Raw genomic sequence first — 13539 nt, forward strand, 5'->3', positions numbered from 1 at the left:
AACATGTAATTTTATGTCACTAAGTAAAACAAAACATCCTGTTCACTGGGTGAAAAGGACCTGCTTTACACATGTACACTCAGAGCAATTTAAAAAATACTGTAATTATAATTTCATACCATAATTTCAATTATGCCCAATCTTTTTTTTTTTTTTTCATATGGGAGAAGAAAATTCCTTGATCAATCATTTGAGCTTTGAACAAAAGTCCACAGCTATATCCCTCAGGGTCATTCCATCATCTTCAAGATTTGGACAACATAGGGAGGCTTAAATTGAGCCTTGTAAACAGGACATTCCAGCTCGCATGATTTCATCAACCAGAATGTTGCTGGCAATCACCGTGCAGAAGTGAAAAAGCTGTTTTTTCACACAATAGTTATCTCATATGCCCTCTTCTGCAGCAACCCTCTGCTCACCTGTGCTCAAGTCCATGTCTACAAGTTGACCTGATTCTGAATGCTCTGCTTGAATCTTTTTTTTTTAATTTTAATTAAAAATCATAAATTTACATAGGGCAATGTTGTTTGATTCATTTTGTTATTTTTTCCCTTCCTCCCTCCCCTCCCACCCCTCTTTTCCCTCTATACATTCCTTTCTTCCTCATTGTTACCACCCTCCTTATCCCTAACCCTAAACCTAACCCTAACCCTAACACTAACCCCTCCTACCCCACCCCAGTATGTCCTCATCCGCTTATCAGCGAGATCATTCGTCCTTTAGTTTTTTGAGATTGGCTTATCTCACTTAGCATGATATCCTCCAATTTCATCCTTTGCCTGCAAATGCCATAATTTTGTCATTCCTCATGGCGGAGTAATATTCCATTGTATATATATGTCACAGTTTCTTTATCCATTCATCAATTGAAGGGCATCTGGGTTGGTTCCTCAATCTGGCTATAGTGAATTGAGCAGCTATGAACATTGATGTGGCTATATCTCTGTAGTATGCTGATTTTAAGTCCTTTGGGTATAGGCCAAGGAGTGGGATAGCTGGGTCAAATGGTGGTTCCATTCCAAGCTTTCTGAGGAATCTCCATACTGCTTTCCAGAGTGGCTGCACTAGTTTGCAACCCCACCAGCAATGTATGAGTGTACCTTTTTCCCCACATCCTCGCCAACACCTATTGTTGCTTATGTTCTTGATAATCGCCATTCTAATTGGGGTGAGATGAAATCTTAGGGTAGTTTTGATTTGCATTTCTCTTATTACGAGAGATGTGGAACATTTCTTCATATATCTGTTGATTGCTTGTACATCTTCTTCTGTGAAGTGTCTGTTCATTTCCTTAGCCCATTTGTCGACTGGATTATTTGTATTCTTGGAGTAGAGTTTTTTGAGTTCTTTATAGATTCGGGATATTAGTGCTCTATCTGAAGTATGATTGGCAAAGATATTCTCCCATTCTGTAGGCTCTCTCTTCACATTACTGATAGTTTCCTTTGCTGAGAGAAAGTTTTTAGTTTGAATCTATCCCAGTTGTTGATTCTTGCTTTTATTTCTTGGGCTATGGGAGTCCTGTTAAGGAAGTCTGATCCTAAGCCAACAAGTTGAAGGTTTGGGCCTACTTTTTCTTCTATAAGATGCAGGGTCTCTGGTCTGATTCCGAGGTCCTTGATCCATTTTGAGTTGAGTTTTGTGCAGGGTGAGAGATAAGGGTTAAATTTCATTCTGTTGCATATGGTTTTCCAGTTTTCCCAGCACCATTTGTTGAGCAGGCTATCTTTTCTCCATTGCATATTTTTGGCACCTTTGTCTAGTATGAGAAAATTGTATTTATTTGGGTTTGTGTCCGTGTCCTCTATTCTGTACCATTGATCTACCTGTCTATTTTGGAACCAATACCATGCTGTTTTTGTTACTATTGCTTTGTAATAGAGTTGAAGATCTGGTATTGCAATACCCCCTGCTTCGCTCTTTCTACTGAGGATTGCTTTAACTATTTTGGGTTTCGTATTCTTCCAGATGAATTTCATAATTGCTTGCTCTATTTCTGTAAGATACATCATTGGGATTTTAATTGGAATTGCATTGAATCTATATAGCACTTTTGGTAGTATGGCCATTTTGACAATATTAATTCTTCCTATCCATGAACATGGGAGATCTTTCCATCTTCTAAGATTTTCTTTAATTTCTTTCTTTAGTGTGCTATAGTTCTCATTGTAGAGGTCTTTCACCTCTTTTGTGAGATGGATTCCCAAGTATTTTATTTTTTTCGATGCTATTGTGAATGGGTAGTTTTCCTAATTTCTCTTTCTGAAGATTCATCACTTATGTATAAAAATGCATTGGATTTATGAGCATTGATCTTGTAACCTGCTACTGTACTGAATTCACTTATGAGTTCTAAGAGTTTTCTGGTGGAATTTCCAGGTTCCTCTAAATAATGTCATCAGCGAACAGGGATAGTTTGAGTTCTTCTCTTCCAATTCGTATCCCTTTAATTTCTTTGGTTTGTCTAATTGCTCTCACTAGAGTCTCAAGAACGATGTTGAATAGAAGAGGTGAAAGAGGGCATCCCTGCCTTGTTCCAGTTTTTAGAGGGAATGCTTTCAGTTTTTCACCATTTAGAATGATATTGGCCATGGGCTTAGCATAGATGACCTTTACAATGTTAAGGAATGTTCCCACTACCCCAGTTTGTTCTAGTGTTTTGAGCATGAAGGGATGCTGTATTTTATCGAATGCTTTTTCTGCATCTATTGAAATAATCATATGATTCTTAACTTTTAGTCTGTTGATATGGTGAATGACATTTATTGATTTCCCGATGTTGAACCAACCTTGCATCCCTGGGATAAAACCCACATGATCGTGGTGCACTATCTTTTCAATATGTTTTTGTATGCGATTTGCTAAAATTTTGTTGAGAATTTTTGCGTTGATGTTCATTAAGGATATTTGTCTGAAATTTTCTTTCCTCGATGTATCTTTGTCTGGTTTAGGCATCAGGGTAATATTGGCTTCATAGACTGAGTTTGGGAGGGTTCCCTCCTCTTCTATTTTATGGAATACTTTGAGAAGTATTGGAATGAGCTCTTCTTTAAAGGTTTTGTCGAACTCGGCTGAAACCCATCTAGCCCCGGACTTTTCTTTGTTGGTAGGCTTTTGATGACCTCTTCTATTTCATTGCTTGAAATTGATTTATTTAAGTTGTGTATGTCTTCCTCGTTCAGTTTAGGTAATTCATATGTCTCTAGAAACTTGTTGATGTCTTCGAGGTTTTCTGTTTTGTTGGAGTATAGATTTTCAAAATAGCTTCTAATTATGTTTTGTATTTCACTGGTGTCTGTTGTGATATTTCCTTGTTCATTCCGAATTTTAGTAATTTGAGTTTTCTCCCTTTTTCTCTTTGTTAGCGTGGCTAAGGGTTTATCAATTTTGTATGTTTTTTCAAAGAACCAACTATTTATTTTGTTAATTTTTCCGATTGTTTCTTTTGTTTCAATTTCGTTGATTTCAGCTCTGATTTTAACTATTTCCTGTCTTCTACTACTTTTGGTGTTGGTCTGCTCTTGTTTTTCTAGGGCTTTGAGCTGTAGTGTTAAGTCATTTGTTTGTTGATTTCTACTTCTTTTGTTGAATGCGCCCCATGAAATAAATCTTCCTCTCAGTACTGCTTTCATAGTGTCCCTGAGATTTTGATATGATGTATCCTTGTTCTCATTTACTTCTAAGAATTTTTTAATTTCCCTCCTGATGTCTTCTGTTATCCATTCATCGTATAATCGTGTATTATTTAATCTCCAAGTATTGGAGAAGTTTCTGTTTTTTATTCTGTCATTTATTTCTAATTTCAATCCATTATGATCTGATAGAGTACAAGGTAGTATCTCTATCTTCTTGTATTTGCTAACAGTAGCTTTGTGGCATAAAACATGGTCTATTTTAGAGAAGGATCCATGTGCTGCTGAGAAGAAAGTGTATTCGTTCTTTGTTGGATGGTATATTCTATATAAGTCGGTTAAGTCTAAATTGTTGATTGTGTTTTTGAGATGTATGGTTTCTTTACTCAATTTTTGTTTGGACGATCTATCCAGTGGTGAGAGAGGTGTGTTAAAATCACCTAGTATTATTGTGTTGTGGTCTATTTGATTTCTGGAATTGAGAAGGATTTGTTTGACGTACATGGATGAGCCAATGTTCGGGGCATAGATATTTATGATTGTTATGTCTTGCTGATTTATGCTTCCCTTAAGCAGTATGTAATGTCCTTCTTTATCCCTTCTGACTAGTTTTGGCTTAAAGTCCACATTATCTGAAATGAGGATGGATACTCCAGCTTTTTTGCTGTGTCCGTGTGCATGGTATGTTTTTTCCCATCCTTTCACCTTTAGTCTATGGGTATCTCTTTCTATGAGATGGGTCTCTTGCAGGCAGCATATTTTTGGATTTTTCTTTTTAATCCAATCTGCCAGTCTATGTCTTTTGATTGATGAGTTCAGGCCATTAACATTCATAGTTATTATTGTGATATGATTTGTATTCCTAGTCATTGGACTCATTTTTGTTTTTTGACATGATTTGGTTTCCCCTTTATTTGGCTATTCCTTTAGGCTAGTTCCTCCTGTTGCTGATTTACATCATTGTTTTTCATCTCTTCCTCATGGAATATTTTGCTGAGAATGTTCTGTAATGCCAGCCTTCTTTTAGTAAATTTCTTTAGCTTTTGTTATCGTGGAAGGATTTTATCTCATCGTCAAATCTGAAAGTAAGTTTTGCTGGGTATAAAATTCTTGGTTGGCATCCATTTTCTTTCAGGGCTTGGTAAATGTTGTTCCAGGCCCTTCTAGCTTTTAGGGTCTGTATTGAAAAATCTGCTGATATTCTTATTGGTTTCCCCCTGAATGTAATCTGATTCTTTTCTCTCGCAGCCTTTAAAATTCTGTCTTTATTTTGAATGTTAGGTATTTTCATAATAATGTGCCTTGGTGTGGGTCTGTTGTAATTTTGTGTATTTGGAGTTCGATAAGCCTCTTGTACTTGGTTTTCCATTATATTATTCAGATTTGGGAAATTTTCTGATATTATTTCATTGAATAGATTGTTCATTCCTTTGATTTGTTTCTCTAAGCCTTCCTCAATCCCAATTATTCTTAAATTTGGCCTCTTCATGATATCCCATAATTCTTGTAGATTCTGTTCATGATTTCTTACCATCTTCTCTGTTTGGTCAACCTTGTTTTCAAGATTAAATATTTTGTCTTCAATATCTGAGGTTCTGTCTTCCAGGTGATCTATCCTATTGTTTATGCTTTCTATGGCGTTTTTAACTTGGTTTATTGTTCCTTCATTTCCAGGATTTCCGTTTGGTTTTTTTTCAGTATCTCTAACTCTTTATTGAAATGCTCTTTTGCTTCCATTATTTGCTCTTTTAACTGTTGATTAGTGCATTCATTTAATGCCTGCATTTGTTCTTTCATCTCCTCGTTTGCTTCCCTGATTGTTTTAATTATGTACATTCTGAACTCCCTTTCGGACATTTCTTCTGCTGTGCTGTCATTGGGTTTTATTGATATAGTATCTAGGTTTGTTTCGAACATTTTCTTCCCTTGTTTTCTCATATTGGTCAGATGTCAATGGGACTCTGATATTGTAGATTTCCTCTATTGGCTTTTAGTGACCCTGTAGATTTCCAGTGTATCACCTACCAGCCTTCAGTAGCCAGAAGTCTTGGATTAATTTGATAATGCAGTGCTTCCGAAGAACGCTGCCCCTAGCCCGCTACTGGTTCCAGGGAGAGAGACCTGGAGAGGTCTCTTGTTGCACAGCCCTGGTTCCAGAGGCTGGTTGTAGGTCGGAGGTCTCCACTGGCTTGGGGACTTGTGGCTGGCTCTGTGTAGACAGGCTCTCACTGGGTGATTTGCCCCGAGAAGCTAGCCTAGAGAGGCGCTTCCCACTGGAGGGGGACTGGGCTGCTTGGGGAAGTCCCTGGCGCCCTGTGCTGGTCACTGAAGCAACCTGCGGGCGGGCTGGAACTGGCAGCGAGGCGGGCCGGAGCTGGCCGCGCTGCTTCTGTGCAGAAGGGCTCTCACTGGGGGGCCTGTTCCGAGAGGCTGGAGGATCTGTCCCTGTGGGCGGATCCCACTGCCAGAGTGCACAGAGCTGCCTTGGGGAGACACTATCTGCCCTGTCCCACTCTAATAAGCCACTCGAATCCGGGCCTGCCACCCAGCTGAGCTTTGCTGGGTAGGGGAGACTCACCCCGTGGTTCTATCTTAGTCTGAGTCTCTCAATGCCCCCCTTCTTGAATCCTGAGTTCTGGGGCGACTGGAGATGCAGTCACCCTCTAGTCCGCCATCTTGGATCGCCCTGTGGAAAAAGCCTGCAGCTGGAGGGGGACAATGCTGCCTGGAGAGGTCTCTGGCTGCTCAGCCCTGGTCCCAGAGGCCACTTGTGTCTGCTTGAATCTTAACTAATGTTTCTTGAAGGTCAAAACCACAGTTCTGAGCAAGAACCTTGGGGATAATGAGCAATGCATCAGCAAATGCCTGGACTCCAAGTTGGGCCCTGCCCTTTATGCTGGGCTTGTATTTAATCACGGCTTCTGCCATGGCCACTTCCACTGCACCAGCTCCTGGAATGACACAGCCATGGTTGATGGCATTTTTGACAGCTCTCAGGCCATCTTGTATGGCATCTTAGATATGAGTGAGTATGTGCTTAATTTGGTCCTTTGACTAATAATGTGACAGAATGGGGATTGTTATACTTCTCAATAAAGGTGAACTTCTCTCCTCCCAATGTATACTCATAGACAAATCCTGCACGTGCCAAGCAGGCAGGACTTAGGTCATCAAGAGAATTAATTCAGAGCTATCTCACCACAAGCGAGAGTCAACCTCTCCATATTTCTCCGTTTTGCTCTGTGCAGGGCTACTATGCCTTCTTTTGCAAATGCTTCCAAAGAAAAGGAGTCAATTCCTTTCTGACTAATAATGACAAAGCCTTTATCTGAATCACCCAGACTTTCTTTTTCAGTTCTACTATTCTTTTCACTCTATCTTCAATAAATTTTCTTTCAGGTGCTACTACTTTCTCTCTCTCTTCTGCACTCTTGTAAAAAAAAAAAATCAGAGTTCACTTCTGTTTTCTCATACTCCAGTGACACATTGCATGTGAGGATGTAAGCATTCTCCATTCTCTTCTTCATGTCAGGGTGGCGAGCCCCATGGTCCCAAATAAGCCCTCCGATGAAGCTTGTGTTTATTTCCAGTTTACGTTTCCATGATCTCAACCATGAATAGGTCAAAAGGCTCATCTTTTTTTTTTTTTTTTTTTTTTTTTTTTTTTTATGGCCAAAATGGAGTCCACTACAGCTTCTGTCAGGACATCTGCAAGTTCAGCATGAACTTTCATACTGAGAGATGTTCTGGCCACATCTATAAGTGTCTCCCTGTCCATCTCTCTGCTTTGATTTGTTCTAAAAACTGAAGGGCCTTTTCCTTTGCAGCTTCAAAACCTTCAGTGATTATTCTAGGTTGAAGACCCTCAGAAATGTAGAGATCTGCCTGTTTGAGCATCTCTCCGATGATGAGGACGTTGGATGTAATGCCATCACCAGTGATTTCATCCTGGGCTGTTGCTACTTTTGCTATCTAAGAGGCTGTTGGGTGCTGACTTTGCATTTCCTGCAGCAGCACCTTGCTGTGCTTGGTGAGCCTGATGTCCCTGGCGCCCAGCACCAGCATCTTCATGGTGCCCTTGGACACCAGGTTAGTCCGCAGCACGTCCTGCAGCCTGCAGGCGGTGCTGTTGTACACTGCCAGCGCCTCCTGCGTGCTGGCCTCCTAGGCCTTGAGGTTCAGCTTCTTCATGGCGAAAGGAAGACGGGCGCGCAGAGAACACGGAAACCGCGGCGCGGTGGTGATGGTGATTTTGTGTTGGGACATTTAAAGTGAAATTTGGCTAATTGAAACTTTTCAGAAATAGTTTACACATATCAAATACACAAGGAAGAATATACATGAATTTCTAGGTAAGAGAATTTGCCTTTCCTCATATTATGCAGGTGAAACCATGTTCTACAGATTCTTGACTGTCTTTGCGTGATCATGCAGCCAAAATTAAAACAAAAGCAGAGATGTCACAGAACACATTTAAGCCATAAAACAATTTCATGGGCAAATTTTTCACCAAAAAATACTACAACATTTCTAAATTTTTACCATTTACATAAAAATGTAATCTTTCAGAACAATTCTAAATAGGTAGGAAAATTGAACATCCCATTTCAAAATGTAATCTTATTTATAATTTGCCTATTTACATACTTTTTTCTTTCTCATTATCATTTATGATTTATGTATATAGCGTTTTTTTCATGTGTTTAACAGAATATAAATAAGTAGAAGTACATGCATTCATCGAATAAAAAATGACAAAGATAAATCAGAAATAATTCCATCAAAAAATCAAAATGTATTTCTGTGAAGATATAAAAAAGTTTCTCAGCACTAAATGGATGAATATCAATAAAAATTAATTAACAACAGCACAGAATATAGGCAGCTGCACAAGTTTGAAAGTACAAGTCAAAAGATAATATTAACACAAACTCTTTGACATTCTTTGTTAGAAGATCGAAGTCAATTTCATTTTAAGAACATTACCAATAAAACTGTCTTATCTCTTTTTTCATTATAATATGAAAAGAGGCTTTTAGATTCAGGAACCTACTTCATTTAAATGCTAGACAAGTGGGCAACAATTTGACCAATATTCTCTAATTTTATTATATGCAAACCACTTGAGCAAATTTTTGTGAAAATTATGGCTGCTTTATATGGTACTCCATTCATTGTATTTTTTTACAAAAAAAGCAGGTATCTGGTAGTTCACTTTTAAAGATATTTTTGATAAAGACATAAATCCATCAACAACATAATGAAGAGTAAATAGTATACAAAGAGTTAAATATATATTATATACTAGTTATTTTCATTAAGTTAGTGATAGGTACAAGCATACTAAATTATAATTTTCATGTAGGTATTTTTCTTTATTCACTCATGCCCATCTGATAAAGAACCAATTGCAAGCAGTGCACGCATTGGTTACTGAAATGGAAAAGAACCAAAGAAACACCATTTTATTTTGACCCGACTCCATTGTATGCTTGCTTATAATGTTTTCTTTTCAGCCTCCTGAAGCTGTATCTATATTTACAGTATAGTAGGAACTTCCCACATCCCTATGGCCTTGATGTATAACAAAATGACTCTAAAATGTGTAATCAAAACAATTCTCTCATGTAATCAAAATATCTGTCTCAACAAGGTCTTTCTGACCTACATGTGCCTCAATTGTTTTTTGTGATTTTGCCTTTATAAACTCTGTACTTTCAGAATTCAGGTGCTTGCAATTCTTTAAGGTATTAGCCTGCTCCCAGCAGCTCGCCTGGCATGTTCATTAAAGGACCTTTTTTTCCCTTTCAATTTGGCTCAATATGCATGGTGGTTCATAACTCTTATGCACTCTGTAATGGTTACAGAATACCATAAGGACTCACAGGACTGCAGTGTGTATTCCCAAAAGGCTTTCAAAAAGGTAAAGAATATGCTCCAGCAGGGGAAATAAGCCTAGGCGATTGCAAGTCTTTGTGACTTCCAAGCACAGCTCTCCAGAGTCCCTTTTTCAGACTCAGAGGTCATACCCTGATTTCAGAGTGGTGCAGTTGTAAGTCCCCAAAAAGGAAACCCCAACTCTGTCCCATGGATGGACGGCAACCCCAATCAACCGCAGGAGGTGTCACTTGATGCAAACCGCAAGAGGTGTTTATTCCAGTGCGCTGGGACCCAACTTGAGGAGTCGAGTCCCTAGCAGAAAATCTTGTAGGTTTATAAAGGCAGAAACCACACATCGGGAGGGGTCGAACATGAAAGGGAAAAGGGGAACAAAGCTGCCGGGAAATTTCAATGGGGGTCTGGGTTTGCTGATAACATACAACATGTTTCACAATGTTTTACAACAGGGCGTAGATTCTGGTCAATAGTTTCTGGTAATCATACTGTTTGAGCACTATCTGGCTATCTGGCTCAATTTACCCTTTTATTCTCTGTTTGGGGCTGTTTCTTGGAACAGCTTTAAGGGCTTTGTTCCCATTACTGGGAGGGAGACCTTAGGGAGTTGAGATGACTGGGAGGGTGACCTTAGGGAGTTAAGATAACTGGGAGGGTGACCTCAGACAGCTTAAAAAAATGTCCATTCTTTCATTTCCCCATTTTCTTTTCTGGTAAGTTCTAATCATGGAACTTCTGTCTCTATATACTCTTCTCCAAAGCTATTTCCTTGGCGGAGGGACTGGTATTATTGCCTGAGCATTAGTACTTGTACAGCACTTATTCTTTCCCTGATGAAGGTGACTAGGCAATTTCAGGCAGGCAAGAGCCCAGGGGGCACCAATTAGCAACCCCTTGTTTGCAGTCCTTGATAAACAGTCCTTGATAAAGGCAGGTAAATTTGGTAATCAATGGCCTCCGGAGATCCTTGCCATTCCATTCTTCCAGGGGCAGTCTCCAACTTGCAGAGGCAGATGACCTCATGGCTTCATTTCCTCAATTTGACCCGATTCCCTATTTCTACACTAACTACCTATTCCCAATTCTGGCTTCATTCCCCCCTTTAGCTTTAGGAACCCATAACTGCTTGTTAAGGAAATGAAAAGGGGCGTCGGTCATTCTGGCTGCTTCGAAGCTGAATGGGGGCAGCGAGGGGCAAGCAGTTTGGAGTTCCTTCTTTTTAAAAAAATCGGGTCAATCGAACGGTCCCAGGAAGAAGCCTGGTTGGGGAAGAGCAGGTTGTAAAGTCATCTGGGGGTGGGTGCTTCTATGATAGAAGAACAAAAAGACATGAGTACTGAAATGAGATTAGCACAAAGTAAATGTTGCAGCATCTGAAACATGCCACTGAGTATCATGAAAATGACAGAAGTTAATCTCTCACCAGGAGGTGAAAGAACTGAGAAATTGTTCCCATAACTAGGCCTAGCAAAGGCTGGAGAGGACAAGGCCTTTAATGGGGACTTTAACATTGTCATAGATATCCTCAAAAAATATAGTTAAGCTACTTAATGTCATCTGATTTTGTAAAATATCCCTTTATTGGTATAACCTGTGTTTAGTAGAGATCTCTATACTTCTGTTACTTAGAAATAGATAATCATACTGGCAAACATAGATTAAGTCTACCTGTGTAGCTTAGGAAGGTCTGCCGGCCTTAAACTGACTAAAAACTTCTGACTCTGGCAGTTTCTCTTGATAGTTATCAGGCACATTTGCTGAAGAATCTTTCTCTCATTTGTAGCTTCCAGTCTATTCTAGTGAACTAGTACAAGTGTACATCTTAAGTTACATTTAACTATTATTTCCTTTAAATGCCCAAGAATGGCTATATTTTGGTTTTAACTGTTTTGCTGGGTATCTAAGATCAAGCTGGTCAAATTGACCTGGTTCCTGTCTTGTTAAAGAGTCAGCTGAGTTCCCACAGGGGTCACTCATACAGAACTTAAGAGCGGCTCCTTAGCTCCACCAGTGACTTTGATTAGGCAGAGTCTCTTGATGAGGTGACTTCCTTTAGCAAGGGATGTTTTCCTTTTTCCATGACCCTCCTCTGCAGCAGATGCATTGGGTGATTTTTCATCCTCTAGTCTCAACAGTCTCCTTGATCAGGAGGTTGTGTGACCCAGAGTTGCAACACTCCTTAGAGAAGTTCTCTTATTCCCTGGGTTCAGGCTGACGTTGAGGGCAGGACCCAAATATGGACTTTTCTTGACCTCTGTATTTAACTCCAATTTCTAAGTTTGATCTTAATTATCCAGCAAGCCAGTCTCACCAGTCATAAAGTCTAACTGGAGTCTGCATTAGTACTGGAAGTTACCACTATCTATTCTATAGGTGATGGCTTAGTATCATAAGTTACCTAGGTTGTCTGTTCTTGGAGCAGCTACTTCTGCAAAACATTAACAGGTAACAGTTTTACAAAATGAAATTAGCAAGAGTAAAAATATATTCAGCTTGTATAATAGCTATCTTGAATTTTGATTGAGAACTACATTCTATCCCCTATAAAATTTACTCTTTATAAGTTTAAGATTACCATTACAGACAAGTTTAATCTGGAGGATAGCAGAGCTTAATAAATTCCTTGCTTTAAAAACTTGTGGTCCTGAAAAATATGAACACATTTAATATACAACTAGTGACCATTTCACAATTACCTTGACACTTTTATCTTACCAAATTGAGTTTTTAAAGAGAAATGTAGACTCTGTAACATAGTACAATACTCTATAACAGTTGTTTAACCATAATTGCATACACCCCAATTTTTAAGACTAATTGTTCTAAAGAATAAAACTTAATAGACACAAAGTTAAGAGTAAATTAGTGTTTCAAATCCTTGTCATTTTACCATGTCATTCCACCATATAGATTAAACTTTGGTTTATATCAGAACGTTAGTATTTCATCTTAGGAAAAATCTTAAATATTTTTAGCTGTCTCACATACATATAACCAACTTAGTTACATACAAACTTGTTGAAACTTGCCCTTTACTTATACAGACTTTCCTAGCACTTACTTAGACCCTCATGTATTTCATCACACAAGCACTTTCTTACCCAGAAACATTTCCTTTTTCCTTTTAGTAAATATATTTCCATACCCAGAATCTTTTATTTTCTCTTTCCTATTTGTTGACCCCTTTTTGTTCTAACTGGAGTCTGCATTAGTACTGGAAGTTACCACTATCTATTCTATAGGTGATGGCTTAGTATCATAAGTTACCTAGGTTGTGTGTTCTTGGAGCAGCTACTTCTGCAAAACATTAACAGGTAACAGTTTTATAAAATGAAATTAGCAAGAGTAAAAATATATTCAGCTTATGAAACTCATGAAATTTCTGAATTTAGATGAATTACTCTATTTTAATAAGATTAAATATTCTGTTGTTTATAGTACTCTAATTGAAACACAGTTGAAACTTTTGGGACCCTTTTATATAGAATTGCACTTGTTAGGACATAACTCTTAGTAACCTTGTTTTTAGTTTAGTGATGACACAAAACAAGTTTAAACCCTTTTATTTACCAACCTATGAAAACACCAATAATGTTTAAGTATGATACCCCATGGAATTTAAGGAGTTAAAAGTACTCGATGTTATTTAACAATTAGCATTTTAACTTTGTAAATTAATCAGATGTCTCTACAAACACATTAGAGTAATCCATAAATGTTAACTCTGATTCACTTATTCTGTAAAAACCAAGATATCAGACAAGTGTCCTGTACAGTATTTGCTGTCTCTTTCCTGTTGAAGAAAAGTCCTAGAAACAATTGATATTAGACACTTTATTAACATCAATATTTTATTAGCTTGACCACCTAGAGACTTGAGTTATTTTCAAAGACATTTTACTTTTATTAGTTTACCCAATTTGAACCTTTTTAAATCACGTGAATTAAAAGTATCGGGATCCATTTTTAAATCTTAATTTTAGGAGCGCTCAGTTTTGATACAGACAAAACA

At 38.3% G+C, this 13539-nt stretch overlaps 1 long non-coding RNA gene and 1 pseudogene across 2 annotated transcripts in view; both read right to left on the bottom strand.

Moving 5' to 3' along the window:
• LOC306660854 overlaps window positions 1-13219 on the bottom strand; it is a 610682-nt gene extending 597463 nt beyond the window's left edge. Inside the window, exon 1 of the long non-coding RNA XR_013763763.1 lies at window positions 12969-13219. This is a non-coding gene — a long non-coding RNA (uncharacterized lncRNA). The remainder of the gene's footprint in view (window positions 1-12968) is intronic.
• Window positions 271-7800, bottom strand: LOC306662266 (T-complex protein 1 subunit zeta-like; annotated as a pseudogene). The gene is made up of 2 exons: window positions 6401-7800; window positions 271-464 (listed from the first exon to the last, which is right to left on the bottom strand). The product of its transcript is annotated as a T-complex protein 1 subunit zeta-like (transcript).
• Window positions 13220-13539: the final 320 nt, after the last annotated feature.

This window comes from Sciurus vulgaris (genome assembly GCF_902686455.1).
Source record: "Sciurus vulgaris genome assembly, chromosome: 5".
In the NCBI taxonomy this organism is placed as follows: Eukaryota; Metazoa; Chordata; class Mammalia; order Rodentia; family Sciuridae; genus Sciurus; species Sciurus vulgaris.